This window comes from Oryzias latipes, chromosome 14 (genome assembly GCF_002234675.1).
Source record: "Oryzias latipes chromosome 14, ASM223467v1".
NCBI classification, from domain to species: Eukaryota; Metazoa; Chordata; class Actinopteri; order Beloniformes; family Adrianichthyidae; genus Oryzias; species Oryzias latipes.
The window spans coordinates 9292884-9311479 of record NC_019872.2 but is presented as its reverse complement, the minus strand read 5'-3'; the positions used below and the strand labels follow the sequence as shown (position 1 = coordinate 9311479).

General features: G+C 39.9%; 1 protein-coding gene across 1 annotated transcript in view; it reads right to left on the bottom strand.

The window, feature by feature from the left end:
- LOC101166652 (reticulon-4 receptor-like 1) overlaps window positions 1-18596 on the bottom strand; it is a 104504-nt gene that overhangs the window by 47899 nt on the left and 38009 nt on the right. The gene's annotated exons all lie outside the window — the stretch shown is intronic.

The following is an 18596-nucleotide window of genomic DNA, read 5'->3' as shown; positions in this document are numbered from 1 at the left end:
GGTACGTCATCAGGACCAACGGCCTTTCCGCTCTTCATCCTTTTCAGAGCCTTCCTAACCTCATCCTTTTCAATCTCTGCTACTTCCTGCTCCACAACAACCACATCTTCCTCCCTTCTTTCCCTGTCATTTTCCTCGTTCATCAGCTCCTCAAAATACTCCTTCCATCTTTTTTGTACACTCTCCTGAGTTGTTAGCACCTTTCCATCTCTGTCCTTAATCACCCTTATCTGTTGCACGTCCTTCCCATCTCTGTCTCTCTGTCTGGCTAGCCTGTACAAGTCCTTTTCTCCTTCCTTTGTGTCTAACCTGTCATATAGCTCATCGTAAGCTTTCTGTTTGGCCTTTGCCACCTCTCTCTTCACTCTACGCTGCGCTTCCTTGTACTCCTGTCTACCTTCCTCAGTCCTTTCTACATCCCACTTCCTTTTAGCCAACCTCTTCCTCTGGACGCATTCCTGTACTTCCTCATTCCACCACCAAGTCTCTTTACCGTCTTTCCTCTTTCCAGATGACACACCTAGCACCTTCCTACCTGTTTCCCTGATAATTTCTGCTGTAGTTTCCCAGTCATCTGGAAGCTCATCCTGACCACCCAGGACCTGTCTCAACTTCTGCCTAAATTCCTCACAAGTTTCTTCATTCTGTAGCTTCCACCACTTGGTCTTCTTTTCTGTTTTCCCTCTCTTCTTCTTCCTGACCTCCAGAGTCACCTTACACACCACCATGCGGTGCTGTCTGGCTACACTCTCTCCTACCACCACTTTGCAGTCAATAACCTCTCTCAAATGACCTCGTCTGCATAGGATGTAGTCCACCTGAGTACTCCTACCTCCACTTCTGTATGTCACTATATGTTCCTCTCTCTTCTGGAAGTAAGTGTTGACTACAGCCATTTCCATCCTCTTCGCAAAGTCCACCACCATCTGTCCCTCCAGATTCCTTTCCTTCACACCAAACCTGCCCATCACCTCCTCATCACCTCTGTTGCCCTCACCAACATGTCCATTAAAGTCTGCTCCAATAACAACTCTCTCTCCTCTGGGGATACTCTCTATGACCTCATCCAACTCACTCCAGAATCTCTCCTTCACTTCTAACTCACAGCCAACCTGTGGCGCATACCCACTGACTACATTCACCATCACCCCTTCAATTTCTAACTTTAGGCTCATCATCCTGTCTGAGACTCTTTTCACCTCTAGAACACTGTTTACAAACTCCCCCTTCAGAATCACACCTACCCCGTTTCTCTTCCTATCAACACCATGATAGAACAGTTTGTATCCTCCTCCAATACTACGTGCCTTGCTGCCCTTCCACCTTGTCTCCTGCACACACAGTACATCTACCTTCCTTCTCTCCATCATGTCTGCCAGCTCTCTGCCTTTCCCTGTCATTGTGCCAACGTTAAGAGTCCCTATTCTCAAACCTATGTTCCTGCCTTTTCCCTTCTCTCTCTGGCCACGGACCCTTCTGCCTCCCCTCTTTCTTCGACCAACAGTAGTCAAATTTCCACCGACACCCTGTAGGTTAACAGCATCGGTGGCGGTCGTTGTTAACCCGGGCCTCGACCGATCCGGTATGTGTAAAGTGTTGTGGATGATTCGCATGGTTATTTTGGCAATTTTTACGCCGGATGCCCTTCCTGACGCAACCCTCTCTATTTATCCGGGCTTGGGACCGGCACAGAGGCAACTGGCTTGCAACCCCTGCGGCTAGATTATATTCTGCGCACATGTTCCTTTATATTATTCCAGCCACTTGATTGTACCGTTCCATGTATGCTTTACCTGCCAGCATCTTACATCCTGCAGTTATCTGCTGGATTGTTGCAGGCGCCTCTTTGCACAGCCTACAACTTGGGTCTTGTCTGGTGTGGTAGATCTGAGCCTCTATCGCTCTGGTGCTCAGGGCTTGTTCCTGAGCTGCCAGGATGAGTGCTTCAGTGCTGTCCTGTAGGCCAGCACTTTCTAGCCATTGGTAGGACTTCTTGATATCAGCCACTTCAGTTATGGTCCGGTGGTACTTCCCATGCAGGGGTTTGTCCTCCCATGAGGATCTGTCCTCCAGCACTGTATCCTCTGCTCTGCATTGCCTGAGACATTCACTGAGCTTGATGTATTCATGCACATTGGATGTTTCATCCTGTATAGTTCTGGATATCCAGGATACATTTATAATAAAGCTGTTCAGTTGTAAAAGAGAAAAAGGACTTCATGACATGTTTAGTGGCAAGAACTGGATTCTCCCATAGAAAGCACAGAGGATGAAAATTTTGAACTTGGTGCTGCACAAACAACAATTTGCTACTACAGCAGCAGCAGGAAGATTGTGAAATACTGATATAGGAGGCCAAATTTTGTCTTAGTGTTCTTGGAGTCTAAGCAGTTGTAGCTTTTGCATTTTAGCATTTTAGCTTTAGCATTTTGTATTGTATTGATCCTTTGTGTTCTTTGAGATCTCTTCATCTCTTCTCATTTTCAAAGATAACTAAAATATACTAAAATATATATAGTAAGCATGCTATTTAAGAGTAACTCAGTACACCATATCTACATATCTATCGATCGATCGATCAATAGATATTTGTAACTAACTCAATAAACCAAAAAATATATTATTATTAAATATTAAATAATATTAAATATTATTTCTTTGAAAAGCCAGTTTGTAGTTAACAAGTCCTTTTGCTGATAAAGTTTCAATAGTAAGATTTATTTGATAAAATTAAGGCAGTGGTTTTCATATAAAAGGTTTTCTTTGTTCCTGTTTTTTTTTGTAAGAAACCTTTCTGCATGATGAAAATCGATCAAAAACAACCCGCATTAATCGAAGTCTCACTTTAGTGAGAAGAAAATAGAAGTTTTTTCTCATAAGCTGTATTTCTTTGCGCTCTATGCCTCTGCAAGCTCCCAGAAGTGGTGCTCAGTGAGCTGCCTGTGCTAACACATGCAAACACACTGACCAAATATCAAACACACAAAAGCTGAAGTTCATTCTCATAAACACAAAGACATGAGCCCACACATACACACACACGCTCAAATAGGCTAATCTGTCTGATAGAAAGAGCTTTCAGATGGGTAATTAAATTTCCCAATGATCCGCTGTGGTGGCTACACTCGAATCCAGCTTTCAGGGGTGAGCAGATGACCAAAACCCACATGAGGGGGTGTGTGTGGGGGTTATATTTCATGTTGACAAGAACAAGATAAACACCAGTGCCTTAAACGACCATTAGCACCAGAACCCACATCTTCAGCACTTCTGCCGTCACTGCAAAATTCAGAAGCCCAAATCCATGTGCCTTACACTCCACACTTCTCCCTGTCACAGCCAACAAAATGGATGAATTTGGACAAAAACAGTAAAAATCACAAACATTTAAAGTGCTATTAGAGATGGGGAAAAAAGCAAACACCTAAAGTGACCAACCCTGCTGTCAAATGACAAGTGAGTCACTTTCAGCCCACAAAACTACCCTGAACAACATGCATTTAATAAAAACAAAAAGTGTCTAAAAAAGCCAAAGATTGCTCCAATCAGTGTGAAGAAAAACCGTTTTGATGTATCACACTCTAGCTGGTAAATTCTTGTCTCAAAACTGCTTTCTTCGATGGTCAGACCCAGTGCTAATAATCACAAATGTTTTTTTTTCCACTAAGCAAAGTTAACAAGCTCCATCTGCAGGTGGTATGGAGCGTCATCGGGGAGATCGGAGAAATTGTCCACCCCTCTATTAAAAATTAGCAGTGTCGGACGCATCTGTGCTTTCATCGCAGGCTAATGAAAAAAAAAAACTCTACTCCTTTTGCCTCAAACTGTCTCTTAATATCGGATGAAATGTCTTACATTCTCTGGAACACAGTGTTCCAAGCCAGGCAAACGTTAGCAAACACCTTCTTCTTTGAAGGACAAACGTTCTCCATCATTTTCATCATGCAGTCTTTAAGAAATTCCCTGTCGATAAAAGCTTGTGTTGCTCCCTTGTAACTTGCTTTTCTGGCAGTGTCACTTGATTCACAGGTTCTTGTGAAAATTGCTTCTGTGCCATAAAACACTTTCCAGTTGTTTCAATTTTTCACAGCATTTTATTCCAGTTAGTTCAAAGTTAGCATGTTTTGTCTGATAATGCCCCTTGATATTAAACTCTTTAAAACAGCCACGGTCCCTTGGCATAATAGCTATATGGTGCTAGACACAATTTTTTTCGTTTTTGCAATAAAAAAAAAAAGCCAATTTCCACTTTTCCTGGAAGCAGTGGCCCTTGTTTTCAGCCAATCACAGTTAAGCAAACATACACATGGTTTTTAGAAAGTGGTGGGAGCCACAGAATAATAATTTTATGGCATGAGCTCGCAGGCAGCTGAAAAATTGAATGCGGGCCAAATGCAGCCTATGGGCCTGACTTTGGACGTGCCTGTGCTACACGTTACCCATGTTTGCTTATTTACAATACCCTACCTAAAACTCCCAATCTTGCTTGCAAACATGTAAAACAACAAACTGATAATACTAAAACGAATGTTACTGTGACGCTTAATCCAAGCCTTGTTAATAATGGGGCTGGGTGGATATATTCAATTGAATCAATCTAAATCGATTCAAGCTTAACCCTTGTGCTATCCTAGGCACTTTAACATTGGGAGTTGTCCCAATGTGCTCTGAACCTTTTTTTTTCAATGATTTGTGAACCTCACTGGTGTCCATGGATTACATGAAATCTTTCCACCTTTATCCACCTTTGTCATGGTAGGGAGAACACGTCAATGTAAGGGTGGGTCATCTAAGATAGCACAAGGGTTAATAAATCAATAATCAATCCATAAAAGTAGAAAATCTCTCTTTTATGCCTTTCTTTTTCTGGAGACCTAATGCATAACAGCAGTAAAACTTAAGTCCACTAGCTTGATGTTGATGTATAATGGAATTTCACATAAGATGGCTAATGCCTGGCTCGGTCGACCTTTACATACATTGCTGACTAAATGAACAGTTTATATACTCACAAACATGAATTTTCCAAACTCTTTTCAGTAAACCTTTTTTTAAAGTAACCATTTTTGGTCTAAAGCACAGTTTTTTACTCAACTCTTCTGAAATACAGTGTAATGATGAAGCGTGTTCACCACCTTGTGGCCAAACTCAAACGCCCTCCAGAAGAGGCAGAACATTTATTTTGTAACATTAGCCAATTTAGAATATAATTACCATATAAATATCTGTACGTTTTTGTTTGAGCTTCTCTGTTTGAGAAATCATGTAACACTGCACGGTGATAACAACAACATTGGTTTATTATTTCACCGCTAAATTCTACAGCATGTGAATTGTGTCAAATTAATATGAATATTTTCAAAAACATATATAGATTATTATTGTATTTCTTTACAAATATGTCTAAATGTGTAAACCATGTAAATTCAAAACTGAATTGAATTGATTTAAATCAAGTGGATCGAAAGAATCAATAGCTGCGTTGGCATACTTACAATAACAACCAGCCTTGTTAGGAACTCATTCAAAAACAGACTGATATATTGACAGAGCACTGTGTACCTTTCAAAATCACTTTGACATCAATAAGCACAACCAGAATTAATGCATATGGTATTCCAGATTATGAGGCGTACTGTTGTTTTTTTTATTTTTTTATAAGATTTTAAGTAGACCTTATAGTGTAAAAAATAGCATATTCATTAAATAAAATAAATATGTTCTAATATATTTCTATTTGTTTGGTTTTAAGTTTTTTCATATGTTTAATATATTACGTCCAAACATGCAGTTAATTTTTTTTTGCCTTTTTTCCCATTAAAGAAAAAACAGAAAAACAGAAGGAACCAGAAAAAAAAGAGCCAATTTAATTGATGAGCTTTAGTTTACATCTCTTATATTGTTTTTGCCAGTTTCCTCAAAGCAGATGGTTGGTTTTACTTACTATATCCATCCGCCCCCAGGGAAAATAAATGAGCAGCACTAACAGGAAAGCATGCCATTTGTTCATAGCAAACAGAGGCTGGAAAACACAATAAAAGTCATTCGTTGGGCTAAATGTAGCATAGCGGCAGCAATGAGCAGAGAACAAGGGTTATAAAAGCATTGGTGTGATTTGATCACCAATTGGCATGGCAACCAACCTCTATCAAACAGACTAGATTAATTGAGGTCTGTCATGTGAAAAAAAGGAAAAAAGCCAAACGAACTTAGATTCTTGGATGCAGCCTGTTGAACTCAAAAGGAAACAAGAGTTGATTCTAACTTCTAACAGATCTAGCATCAAACATAACTTAGCTCATCCTGGGGCTTCATAAACTTGGCAAATGGAAAGTTCAAACATTTCAGTGTGGAGATCATCTTCACTCCTGCACAGTAAGGGCAGCAAAAGGGAGCTCAGAAGTGAACAGGATCCCTCGAGCTGGTGGAGCTGGCCAACTGTGTGTAGCTGAAGGACCCTTACTACAAGTATGCGTGTCTGTGTTACTAAAGTAGTGCGTTTCCTGAGTCAGACCATTTTTTTTCCAGCCGATGAATTGCCTGAAACCCCATTAAAACACATCTGCATAAAGTCTTTTACTGCATTTTTTTCATTTTATTACTAAAAATGACTTAATAACTCAATTTCCATTTATTGATTATTACTTGCAACTTTATGCGTCAGAGTGCTTGTTTATAAAGACAGCAGGTACAGAAGGAGGACTTGGTGAAACACAGAGAGGGGTGGAGACAAGAATGTCTTTTGTTCTTCATCTCTTTTTATTAGCAGTAATTAGACAGGTCTGTGTAAGCCGCAAACCAAGCAGAATGATGGATGAGCCTAAGGGAGGTGGGTGCCGATGCAGAAGAGGCATGATCAAGCGAAATGCTAGAATGCTGCAGGGTGATTAGATGAAAATCAGATTGGGGGGACAAAAAGGAAACCAGATCAAGTAAACAGTGTCGAGTGGCTAGGATGATCCAAACAAAAGCATGTCAGTGATCTGACAAGGATACAAGGATACATTTCCTTCTTTTGATTTAATTGTAGCTGCTTAACACTGGCACAACAATCAAACTGTCGGAAGACTACGGCTCAGCCACTCAGCTGCTCAATCTGCAGCTTCCATCTGATATCTGATTTCAGCTGTAATGTGAAACTGGGACGTAAGAGAGACACTGGGGAGCGAGTAAGACTGTTGCTGAAGGGAAGAGAGAAGTGTGATGGTGAGAGAAACAGAGAGGTGAAAAGGGGTGGGACAGGAGCAATTCCCAGGCTTGTTAAAATACTGCTAATTACCAGCTGGCCTCGCAAAATAATGAGCCTACCTGTGCTGAGAGCTGAAGGGCATACATGGCTAAAAACAGGGGGACTGGAGGAAAGCACCGAGGAAGGAATTATAGGAGGCAGCGATAAAAGCAGACATAACAAGCAAAGGTCAATGAGACACTGCGTTCATGTAAACAGACACCGTGAGACAAGCAGGAAAGGCTTGAGCTGTGCAAGTAGTGTTTTTTTGTTTTGGTGGTTAAAAAGCACTAAAGACATTTATGAATTATATAAGGTTAGCAGAAGCCAATGAGCTGATCATCAAGCCACTGAATATTAAAAAAAAGTAGGACAACAAAGTCTTGATACCTTTAAACTTAATTAGGCTTCAGGAGATGGAGAATCACAGTCAGCATTTTTTTAAGCTGTGACTTGGTTTCTGCAGGGAAGAGTCTATGAAAATAATGCTAGCGAGGATTAGCTCTATGAAATGTAACATGCCTTTGTTTTACATTACAACAGGGTATTCATGTTGTAACACTATATGTTGCTCCAAAAGTTTATTTTTTCTATAACGTTAAATTTTTTCTATATCAGTAGCATTATGAGTTTGGTTTTTAACACTACTTTCTATATTTACCTCCCAAATGTTGAGTATTTTAAACTTCTCAAAGCTTTCGTGTCCTTTTCAAATTCAAGTCATTCTTGTGCGCTGACCATGGTGCTGAACTCCAGAAAAAAGGATCTAAATATTTATTAAGTCCCCCTTTCATATTTTTTTTTTTTTATAAAAAAAGTTCCCAGTGGTGTTTTAATAGTGGCTATGAAATTCCTAACCAAAATTTCACAACCTAAATGTCCTAAAAAGCCATATTTCATGTTTATCTGAAGCCACTGTTTCCAAAATCTCCACTACATGGGTGTGACCATTGGTGCTGAGCTGAGTAGCCCGGCCCTAGATCCCTCCTTTCTGCAAGCTGAGCCTTGCATGAGTGAGGAGCTTAACACAGGGGGGCACAAACGACACCAAATGACAGTCTCTATTCTCAAAAGTTTATCTTCAGCGATAAAGAAACGTTGAGAAGTGAGGTACAGCAGCGCAATCTGAGCGACGGACACAAAAGTCTGGCAGCAGCGCAATTTTTTTAGCCTCATGACACAATTTGGTACCTGTCTGAATTGTCTAAACATTGTCTCGGGCGAAGGAAGGCACACCCTGGACAGTCTGTCACAGGGCCTTCAGTTGATTTCATTGTATAACCCAAGAGTCAGCAGGCTGTTTACACTTTGTGGTGACTTTCAAAACCATGTAAAAATTTATAAAGCTTTCACGTGTTTCGGAGACCAGATGATAGTTTTACATTATTTTGTGGTCATAAAATACTGGATACTGCCAAAAATTAGGCTAATCATTAAAGATAAGTTAGAGAAACAACAGTCAGCACACTAGCTGGCTAATATTTGTTAATATTCTTCATCCTCTACAGGTTTTTTGAGGGACAAAGCTAAGTGGGCTACTCCAGAGATGTAATTAGCTTGACTTGATTAAAACACGAGTTTCATCTGTGCAGTTGGTAAATCACCATCAGAGCTAAGACACAAGGTTTAGCAGGCAGACACCTAAAGAGAAGCTCCTTTAACCCAAATCTCAAGAAACTACCGTATATTTTAAACACATAGGCTAAGGAGAAAAAGTAAATAAACAGATTAAGGGGCATTAGCCCAAGAGTTTTTTGATAATAAACTCAAAGTACACCAATGTAAACAAGTACAAAGGTCAGGTGTCTGAGTCTATGTGGCCAAAGATCCTAATGTGCACAATGAACACAAGCATGAAACAAGTGTTGAGTCATTCCTGAGCTGTATTGGGGAAATATCTTTCTGCTCCATGAGGCATGCACACTCGCCACTGAAGGTACAGATCAGCTGAATGGAAGCAGACTTAAAAAGGTCAATGTTTACAGTAGCATTGGCAACGGCCATCGCACTGATATTGTGCAGATTGATAACAAAAGAAGCAAAAAATAGACAGAACCGCAAGCGGGAAACTAACCCATTTTGGTAGGTTTGGCTAGTTTAAAATGTGTGTGGAGGACTAAAATTAGACTTCATATTTTTATGATTGCTTCATTTTCAGGGAGACAATGTTTAAGTGAGACAGAATACAGATGTCGACACAAGGCCAGACGTGAAATCAGAATGTCGCCATTACATGGTAACTAGAAGCATACTGGGCCACCGGGATACCCTAAGGACTACAAGGCCTCTGTGAGAGTTCTGACAACCAAGAAGATACAGTGGCACATGCACGGCACATCTACACTGCATCTTGGTTCACATTCCTTGAATGCAGAAGGAAGGTCGTCAGACACTTTAATAAAACATCTGGTGACTTAGTTTCAGGCTCAAGGAGACTTTCCTTTTCAATTTGATGTAGTCAGTGAATGAGACATCGTAGTGGAAAAATCCATCATGTCAAAAGCAAAATACCCAAATTAAAAAGTGAAGTTTAAGCTCTGTCTCATATTAGTAAAAATTTAGAGCTAAATTCTGTTCCAATTTACCAGAAACTCATCTAAATCTACATTAGGCAAACACTAATCAGATATTTTAGCTACAACATTTAAGCCCACTCATTCCACACTGGGGATAACAGTTTGCAAAATTCTAAATTAGGATTTAAAATAAAACCATACAATCAGCTGCAATGTTGATGCTAAAGGAGAAAACTCTGCAAATGCATCATTGTGGACAATGAAGGTCAAACTATCCAGCGATGCAACAACAAGCAAAATATTTAGATGGACTTTCCTGGAAACAGTGGCTCTTGGACAAGGATATACTAAAAAATGTAAAATTATGCAACAATAAGAACCTTGTGGTGCTTTCCTACTGAGATTAAAAAGACCAAACATTTTTGTTTTACTCCCTAATGTTTTCCTCAATCCTTTTGTTTCATGTGTGTGCATATGTATGTGTGGGAGCATTTGTGTGCATGCATTTGTGTGTGTATGAGAGCTAAAGCAAGCTTTTAGTAAGTGCTTTTGGTGTTTAAAGTGAACTCAGCCACAATTACAATGTAGTTTATTTTTATTTTTATTTAGCTTAGTTTAGTTCAGTTACGACAAATATGGGTGAACATAATTTCTTGTCTTTTTAAGAAAAAGTAATTTTATTTTCTAAAACATTCAAGAAAGACAAAATAACAGCTAGAGAAAAACTTGTATCCTTGATTTTATTTTCAGTTTGTAAGTTAAAACAATTACAAATTTCATCCTCCTGTTAATTCTGTTTTTATTGTACTTGTTTACCTACTACTAAAGCTATTTTTCATGTATTTTCCTATAATCTTGAGCCTGTCCTGAGAGCGTGCAACAGTGAGAAGAACATTTCTGCCTCCTTTTACTCCCTTTTTACTTCTTCTCACCACAAGCACAAGGAGAGCATTGTGTTGGGCTGATAAGAGTTAGTGGAGTAACTGTGTCAAAGGTCTCCATGTTCACATAAACATTTTCTTTTCTTTTTTAGAGCTTTCAACTGACGGCTTGAGTGCTGCCTTAAAAAGTTCCACCAGAATTTTGTCAGAAAAAGAAACAATTTGAGCTCTTTCAGGTCATGGCTTTATTAAGACTAGTGTCTAAAAAGCTTAACAAATACATAAACATGATTGGCAGTGGTTAGCGCTCTTGCCTCACAGCAAGAAGGCCCCTGGTTCAAGTCCCGGCTGGGGGACATGAAAAATACATCAATTGGGGACCTTTCTGTGTGGAGTTTGCATGTTCTCCCCGTGCATGCGTGGGTTTTCTCCGGGATCTCCGGCTTCCTCCCACTGTCCAAAAACATGCTTCATAGGTGAATTGGCAACTCTAAATTGTCCATAGGTGTGAGAGTGCATGGGTGTGTGATTGTGGACGTTCTACCCTGCGACAGACTGGCGACCTGTCAAGGGCATCCCCTGCCTACGCCCAAGTAGCCGGGATAGGCTCCGGCAGCCCCGTGACCCCGAAAGGGACAAAGCGGTACAGAAAATGGATGGATGGATGTCCATCATGCCAAAAAGCTGTGCTTTTAAATGCCAAAGGGAAGGCTAAACACCATTTTCAGCACAGAAGTCAGTGACCTAAACCTGTAAGAGGCAGCACCGATCAGGAATAGAAGATTAGCTTCACATTTGCTGTCACGATGTACGGTTCTGATCCGCTTATCAGAAGGAGTGTGTTACAAAACTGCTATGATTCAGAGGTGACATTCTGCCGCCACATGGATGAGGAAATGTGTTTCTGCTTTCGAAAGTGACAAAAAAAAAAAAATTCTAGAATATTTTGGCTCATGTGCTTTTCCTGGTGCCAAGACAATGATTTTCAGGTACTTCCACACACACTAAGCTGCAGTCTTTTAAGTACATGATGAATTTCAATTTTTCATTTAAATATTAATTTTCAGGATCACCAGACTGATTCATACATAAGTGATTGCAGATGAATCATTCTTTTTTTTTTTAAAGAAAGGAAATGTCAGTGCAAATGCATGCAAATGTAACACATGAGAAACAACAAATCCTGTCTTTTTCATTATATCAGAGGACATGACGGGTACTAATGTGGTGAACGTAGGTGGCTGTGAACTTTTGCTTTTAACACTGTGCATCATATGCAATTTTCAAAGCTCATCTAGACGTACAGACTTTGTTTCTGCTGTTTAAGCATCAACCACAGCAGCAAACAAGGCACGCATGAAACTTTGTACTTTGTAATCATCTGTGACACAAAGAGTTTGTTTTGTAGCAGGTGTTTGCATGCTTAGAAGCAAGTCATCGCTTTCAGGCAGAGTAGGAACTATAAAATGTTCCCTTTAACTGTTTAGGATGCAGCACCACAAACACAGGATCAGGCGGTTAATGCATTTGACAGCTGCACACATCAGAGCAGCTCTCAAAATCAACTTTTTGCTGGCAGTGAGGGAGAAGCTTCATCTATTTTTGGTTCTGCTGCTATTTCTGGTGACTGTGTGACGCTCTATCTATAGTTTTCATTTATGCAAAAGCTGCAGTTTCACCTCAGTGTTGCGTCAAAAGCAATTCGAATTCACCATTTTGATCGGTCGTTTTTTTTTTTTTCCTCCCCTCTATGGTCTAAGTGTTCCAGTTCCTTCAACTGAAAAGGATGGGACGTGTAATTTTGGCTTTCATGCAGAAACGGAGTGAGCTGTGGATTTGCCTGAGAAGGATCTGCATGTGGGGCGGTGTTCACAGAAGGCAGGGATTCATGTAGCTGAAAAATATGTGTGGACTTCAGAAAGTTAGCCCTGGCAACTTCAGATTTTAAGTATTTTTTTTCATCCATCTTCTATTACCTTTTTGTCCTGTATAGGCCCATCTTTGCTAGTTTTAAAGGCCCACTCACACATAAAAATCATATTCTTGTGGCATTTTTCTGATGGGGGACATATATAAAGAAAATGAAGCTTAAAATTGCATTTCTGGGTATTTCTATATTCAGGAGCAGACGAAAAAATGCCATTTGAAAAAGAGCATATTTGTGATGTTGAAAATACACTGGGTGGGGCACAAGCCCCCTGCTCACTCGATTCTGATGCATCCACTTGCAGACAAATAGATCCATGTACGTTTTCCTCGTCTGAGCTGGCGTCTGGCTCGAAACCATACAGCTGGATACTTCCGCTATTGTTCGCCATTTTTGTTACACTGCAGATGTTAGGTTGAGATTGTGAGGGAAAAGCATGTAAACAAAGAACTCTCAGCAACGAGTAGGAGAAGTGGGGTTGGGCTTGCTCCCCACTAGAGCCCTGCGCGGGACTATTTTCTTCATCCCGCTCCCGCCCGCGCCCGCTGAATTTTTGACCAATCCCGCCCGCTCCCGCAACGTATGCGTTACACTCCCGCCCGCTCCCGCAATATTTATGTCCACTCCCGCCCGCACCCGCAAAACTCATAGAATTTAGTCCCGCACAGTAATAGAGATGCATTGATTTTGTAATGTCTCCCGTCCCGCAGGAAAAAAACACGTATTTGTATTGATATTACTAAAGAGATTCATGTCCCTCCTCCAGCCTCATCTTTTCATGCATTCCTCTTTTGTGTAATGTGCAACTTAATTATTAAATATATTTTCACAAATCCTGTTCGGTTAAAAGTGTGCGTGTGTGCGCGCGCAGACAGACGGCCTGAAGCGCGCTCTTAGTAAGAGGCGGGGCGGGGCGCACCCCCAACATCAGGTTAGATGACAGAGGCCATTGTGCGTCTCTACCTGGTGCCTTCAAGGAGCTTCAGTACATAAGAATCCAACAGCTGCACAGCCTAACGTAGTCCGCTAATATATATTCATCAGATATTCATGGCAGCACTGATCCCGCGGGGTTTATTTTTTGCCGCCCGCTCCCGCCCGCAGCACAATCCAAACCGCCCAATCCCGCGAGATTTGGGTTGGGTCCCGCGGGACCCGGCGGGACCCGATCCCAATGCAGCCCTCTACTCCCCACCAACTGCCCACAACTCTGGGGCAAATTTATGACGAATTGCTCCTGAATTGGCTAAAAACAGCATAGTCATTTATAAAAAGCTAACTGGGGACACTTGGTAAATAGATCAAAAGATGATAGGAGTTGGATTTTACGACAGAGTGCTCATCATAAGGTTTATCCATCCCACAGAACACTTATATAACTTGAAAACCCTTTTAACTCAGTAAAAAATAATAAAAATGTGATTGTAAAACTTCTGAAACTCGTTTTAGCAAAAGTAGACTATGTATGTCAGAAGTATTCATTATGCAAAACTCATGGTTAAAAAAAGCACATTTCATAATCCCTCTAGGATTTTCCCATGCAACAAACAGAAGTGGCCAAGCATTTCCGACCACTCTTCGCTGACAAAAAGTAACAGCTAAAGCTGTCAACTTAAGGATTGGCAAGTCAAATTCATCTAAAATATATCAAGCTAAAATGTGGCTACAAAGTCTAAGCCTCACAAAGAATCGCAAATGAAATATTCTCTGCTCAGTGCAGATTAAAACTGCAGCTCTACTAACACAGGATGAGTCTCACAGCACCACTTCCAAACTCTAGATCCCTTCAGTTTTTAGCTATGAACATGTGAAATATTGTAGCTGCAATCGTTGTTATGAGGCCTTTGTGTTTTTAAAGTCTGGCAGCAGGCAGACAGAAGGAGAGTGACAAAACGCCTCGGTCTTACTTCTTTGCAACAGCGGGTGTGATCAAGACCAACATTAGGCCAGCTGATAAACTCTAAAACAAAAAGTCCTCATGGATCTTCAAAGTGTTACATAAACCTTACATATGCTGTTTAAAAACTCATTTTCATTGTTGCTCTTACTTCACTAAACCCTTTACTCATTAGCATTCTTAAAAACTGTTGTGTGGAGCTAAAGCTGGGGAGTACGGGGCAATGGAAACTGTGCAATCTTGGAGGTATGCCTGCAGCAGATGAATTACCATCCAATCAAACATGCAGGTTTTTGGTGGTAAAAGAGGAAGCCTGTTCGCCTGCAGAAAATAATGTGAGGATCATATAAATAACCACACAGACACGGACGTCCCTGACTCACCAGCAGAACTAACACCCTAATCTTTGTATAATGAAGAAAACATGTTTGGAAAAGTCCTGAAAAGCTTCTCTGGGAAGAAGAAGAAGAAGAAGAAATGTTAAATTGTTACTTAATTAAAAATAAAAAGATCTGATCAAGTAAAGAGTGGGAAGGCTGTGGCTGATCACCCGTAAAATAACCACTACTATCTACTGATGGTTTTTTACCCTATGGGGAGAAAAATATGTATACTTGACTATATAATTTGACTAGATACTGTCCAATCCCAGCTGTAATGGTTAGAAGTCAGAAGCTCATTTTAAAAAAAAGATCATGATGTCTTCCATGCAATTATTATTTCCTACTAATTCATACTTGATTAGGGAAAACTAACAACAACATGAAGAAACATTGCTGATACATTTTACATCAAAAAGTTGGAAACTCCCTTAAGAAAAATTACAATAATTTAAATGATAAGTAAGTGAGTTTCAGCTCCAACCAAATGAGGTTAATTTAGTCGCTATTTATCCGTGACACGGATGCTGCCGTTAGGAGCCAGACGAGGTCGGTAAGCAGGGATTGGTCCGAGTCGGTTTCACTAAGCGTTTCTATGACAACCACTCTGGTCAGTCAGAAATGAGCTTGTTAGAAGTCCACACCCCCTTCCTATGAAATGGAGCTCTGGAGAATCTGTCAAACATTTTGAACTTCGAAGCTGGGGGGCCAGCAGGGGACCACATGCTCTTATTGGAGCATCTGATTTGTCTATTTAGAACTTAAATGGCTTTAATTAAATGAATAATACCATAGGAAAAAATAGATTAGCAAGAACATCAGAGCAAGAATGGTTATTCTGACAAATATGAATGAGTAATAGCTCTTTCTTTATCAAATTCTAAGGGATTTTGGCTTCTTGGAACCAATCGGTACTTCCAATTTAGAAACGCGAGGGTGGATGGGGTCACTCAAAAATAGGGACAACCCTATTTTTAAACCAGTCAGTTTGAAGTGAACTTGTTTTCCTGGCTGTGTTGGTGGCTCATGACTGTTTGGGTGGTAGCCAGCTGTGATAATCCTGAAAGCGGCAAAGTAATGAGGCAGAGGAGCATCTCTCCAGGCGTGATATCCTGCTCAAATACTAATAAAATGGAATGACAATGGAAGGCCTCTAATCAGTCTCTTCCAGTCTTTAAATCAACAATTTCAAAGTGTTGCTTTCTTTAAACTTTCTTTAAAAAAAGAGATGACACAAAGGGATTTTTATAACCTTAGTGGAGCCTGATCACAATACAAACCCAAATTAGAAAGGGCTGCTGCATTAAAAAAAAACTTGTTTAAATGACTCTACTCATTTGTAGACGACTGGAAAGATGTGAAGTGAGAAAAAGTGTCTTTCTGCTGTTTGAAGGCCAGTTTAGGATCACCTCACACTAAAAAACGAGTGTAGCCTTGTGCAAAATCCTTTAGCACTAAATGATCTTTCAGAATAGCTAAACTTTTTCTCCAGTGTTTTCTGTCTAAACCTGTGCACACATAAACTGTGAATCCTTTATTTCTCGTTCACAATGAAACCTTTTGATACAAGCTATCTTTAGCTGCAAAGTGAAGCCTGAACTTCAGAAGGAAGGAGTGCATAGAGGTAACTTGATGTCTAAATGCTTAGTTTCTTAGAATGAAGTGAAGGTTTGTTGACAAAAATGCTTAGATTTCTACATTTAACAGTGTGGTGTGGTGGTTTTCATAATAATAAATATCTTTGAAAAATAAATTATGCCAAATTGCTTATTTAATAATAAATTACATTTGATGCAAACCAAAAAATACCAAATTTTGGTTCCTCAGACTGCAAAAGAAAAGGATTATTTTCAAAAAGGATTTTTATGCTAAGATTTAAAAAAAAATCCAGCTTCGTTTTGAGGATCTTAACTTCCTATTCATGACACTGCTGAGCGGGCTTAATTGTATATTTTTTGTATTAATTTGAGCTAAAACTGTTGTAATATTAGGGCCATGTATTTTTTTGACAGCAGAGCTTGAAACTTTATCTTTTCTGCCTTATTTTCAAAACGTAGTTGAGGAAGGAGCAGTAAACGCTTTTTACTGGCAAGAACAATAATTATTATAATAATAATTATTATTATTATTATAATTATTATTATTATTTAACCAGTAGGGTTTTGTAACTCTCTTTTAAATTGTTGAAAAAGCAAGCACATAGATATGCCAAGAAAGAGATGAGGTTCAGTTTTCCTGCAAGCTAAAGTCACAGTCTCACTGATATTTTACAAAATAAGAGTCCAAAGGATTAATCTTTATTTGACTGACTTGTCTAAAGGTTTTGAATGTTTTTAAGAATCTATTGTAACCCTTGTGCTATCCTAGGCACTTTAACATTGGGAGTTGGGTCATCTAGACCCACTAGACAGTGCTCTGAACCTTTGTTCTTCAATGATTTGTGATCTTCACCGGTTTCCATGGAATACATGAAATCTTTCCACCTTTATCCACCTTTGTCATGGTAGGGAGAACACGTCAATGTAAGGGTGGGGTCATCTAAGATGGCACAAGGGTTACAATTAACTTGTGTTTACAAGTATCCCCTTAATTTGTTTTCAACTGGATGCAAATCTGTCAGGACAGTAGATGTTAAGGACGACATGGTCGTCGCTTGCTGAAAGCGGGTTTGTGTTAGCCTTGGACATGGAAGCATGACAGCAAGAACTTGATGGAGTAGCATCTTCTTTCAAGCTATGCTGTGACTCGCTTACCGAGGACACGACTTCATCCTCTTAAATTCTCGACAGCCACTCTGTGTGGTCAGTGACTGAGATCTGATTTTCTTTTTTTCACGGAAGTGCAAACTGACGGGGATGAGGAAGATGAAAGACAGTGGCTGAGGAGAATGTCTGTTTTGGTGTGGGGAAAATCTTGACATGAGTTACATTTGTCAGCTGTAATAGAGAGGATTTCCAGAGTGCGATTCAGTGATGTGCAAAAGTGGACAGAGCTGCCACAGCTGACAGGATCTTGGTATATGTCCAAGTCACAGTGGGAATGTAGCTATGCACCGAACGCGCAACACGCCACTGATTGTGGGCTGACAGCCTCATAAAACTAAACGTGCTTTTTTGTGTTTTCACTGAAGTAAAAACAAAATGCCTGACACTAAGGGCAATTAAATTTCAGCACAATCTTTATATATAGATTAGATATATATAATTAAATAGTCATTCCTGCAGGAAACAGTTATAACCTGTTTTAATGCACTTTAGCCCACTTCCACAAACCATAGTCTTTCGGTATTTATTCAGGCTGTATAAATATTGTTTTAGAAGCAAGTTCCTTGAAGAGCTGCGTTTTTTCACCTAACTTCACACTTTTACTACCTTTCAGAGATTGTTAGTTTTAAAGAGCTAGCTTTTTTCACACTCTGCATGATTTACGCCCTCGTAATATTGCTGCAGAGTTAAAGCAAATAGTTTTCCGTGTAACAAAGGGTGCTCACTTAAGGGAAATTAAATGTTTGTATAATAAATCCCAGTAATAAAATTCGCAACAAAATATATTTAGTCATTATAACCTTTAAATCAGGAGCCCATCTGTGGAGAAAATGCTGATGAAGATGAAAGAATATTTTTCATCGTTGCTGCACTGTGGATGGTTTTGCATAAACAGCTTTGTCTTGCAGTCTTGCAAAAGGAATGGGACGATAAAGGATTAGATTGTGTTTCAGGGTTTGTGGGGTGTGTGTGTGTTGTCTGCTGAAAATGGGTAAACGGCTG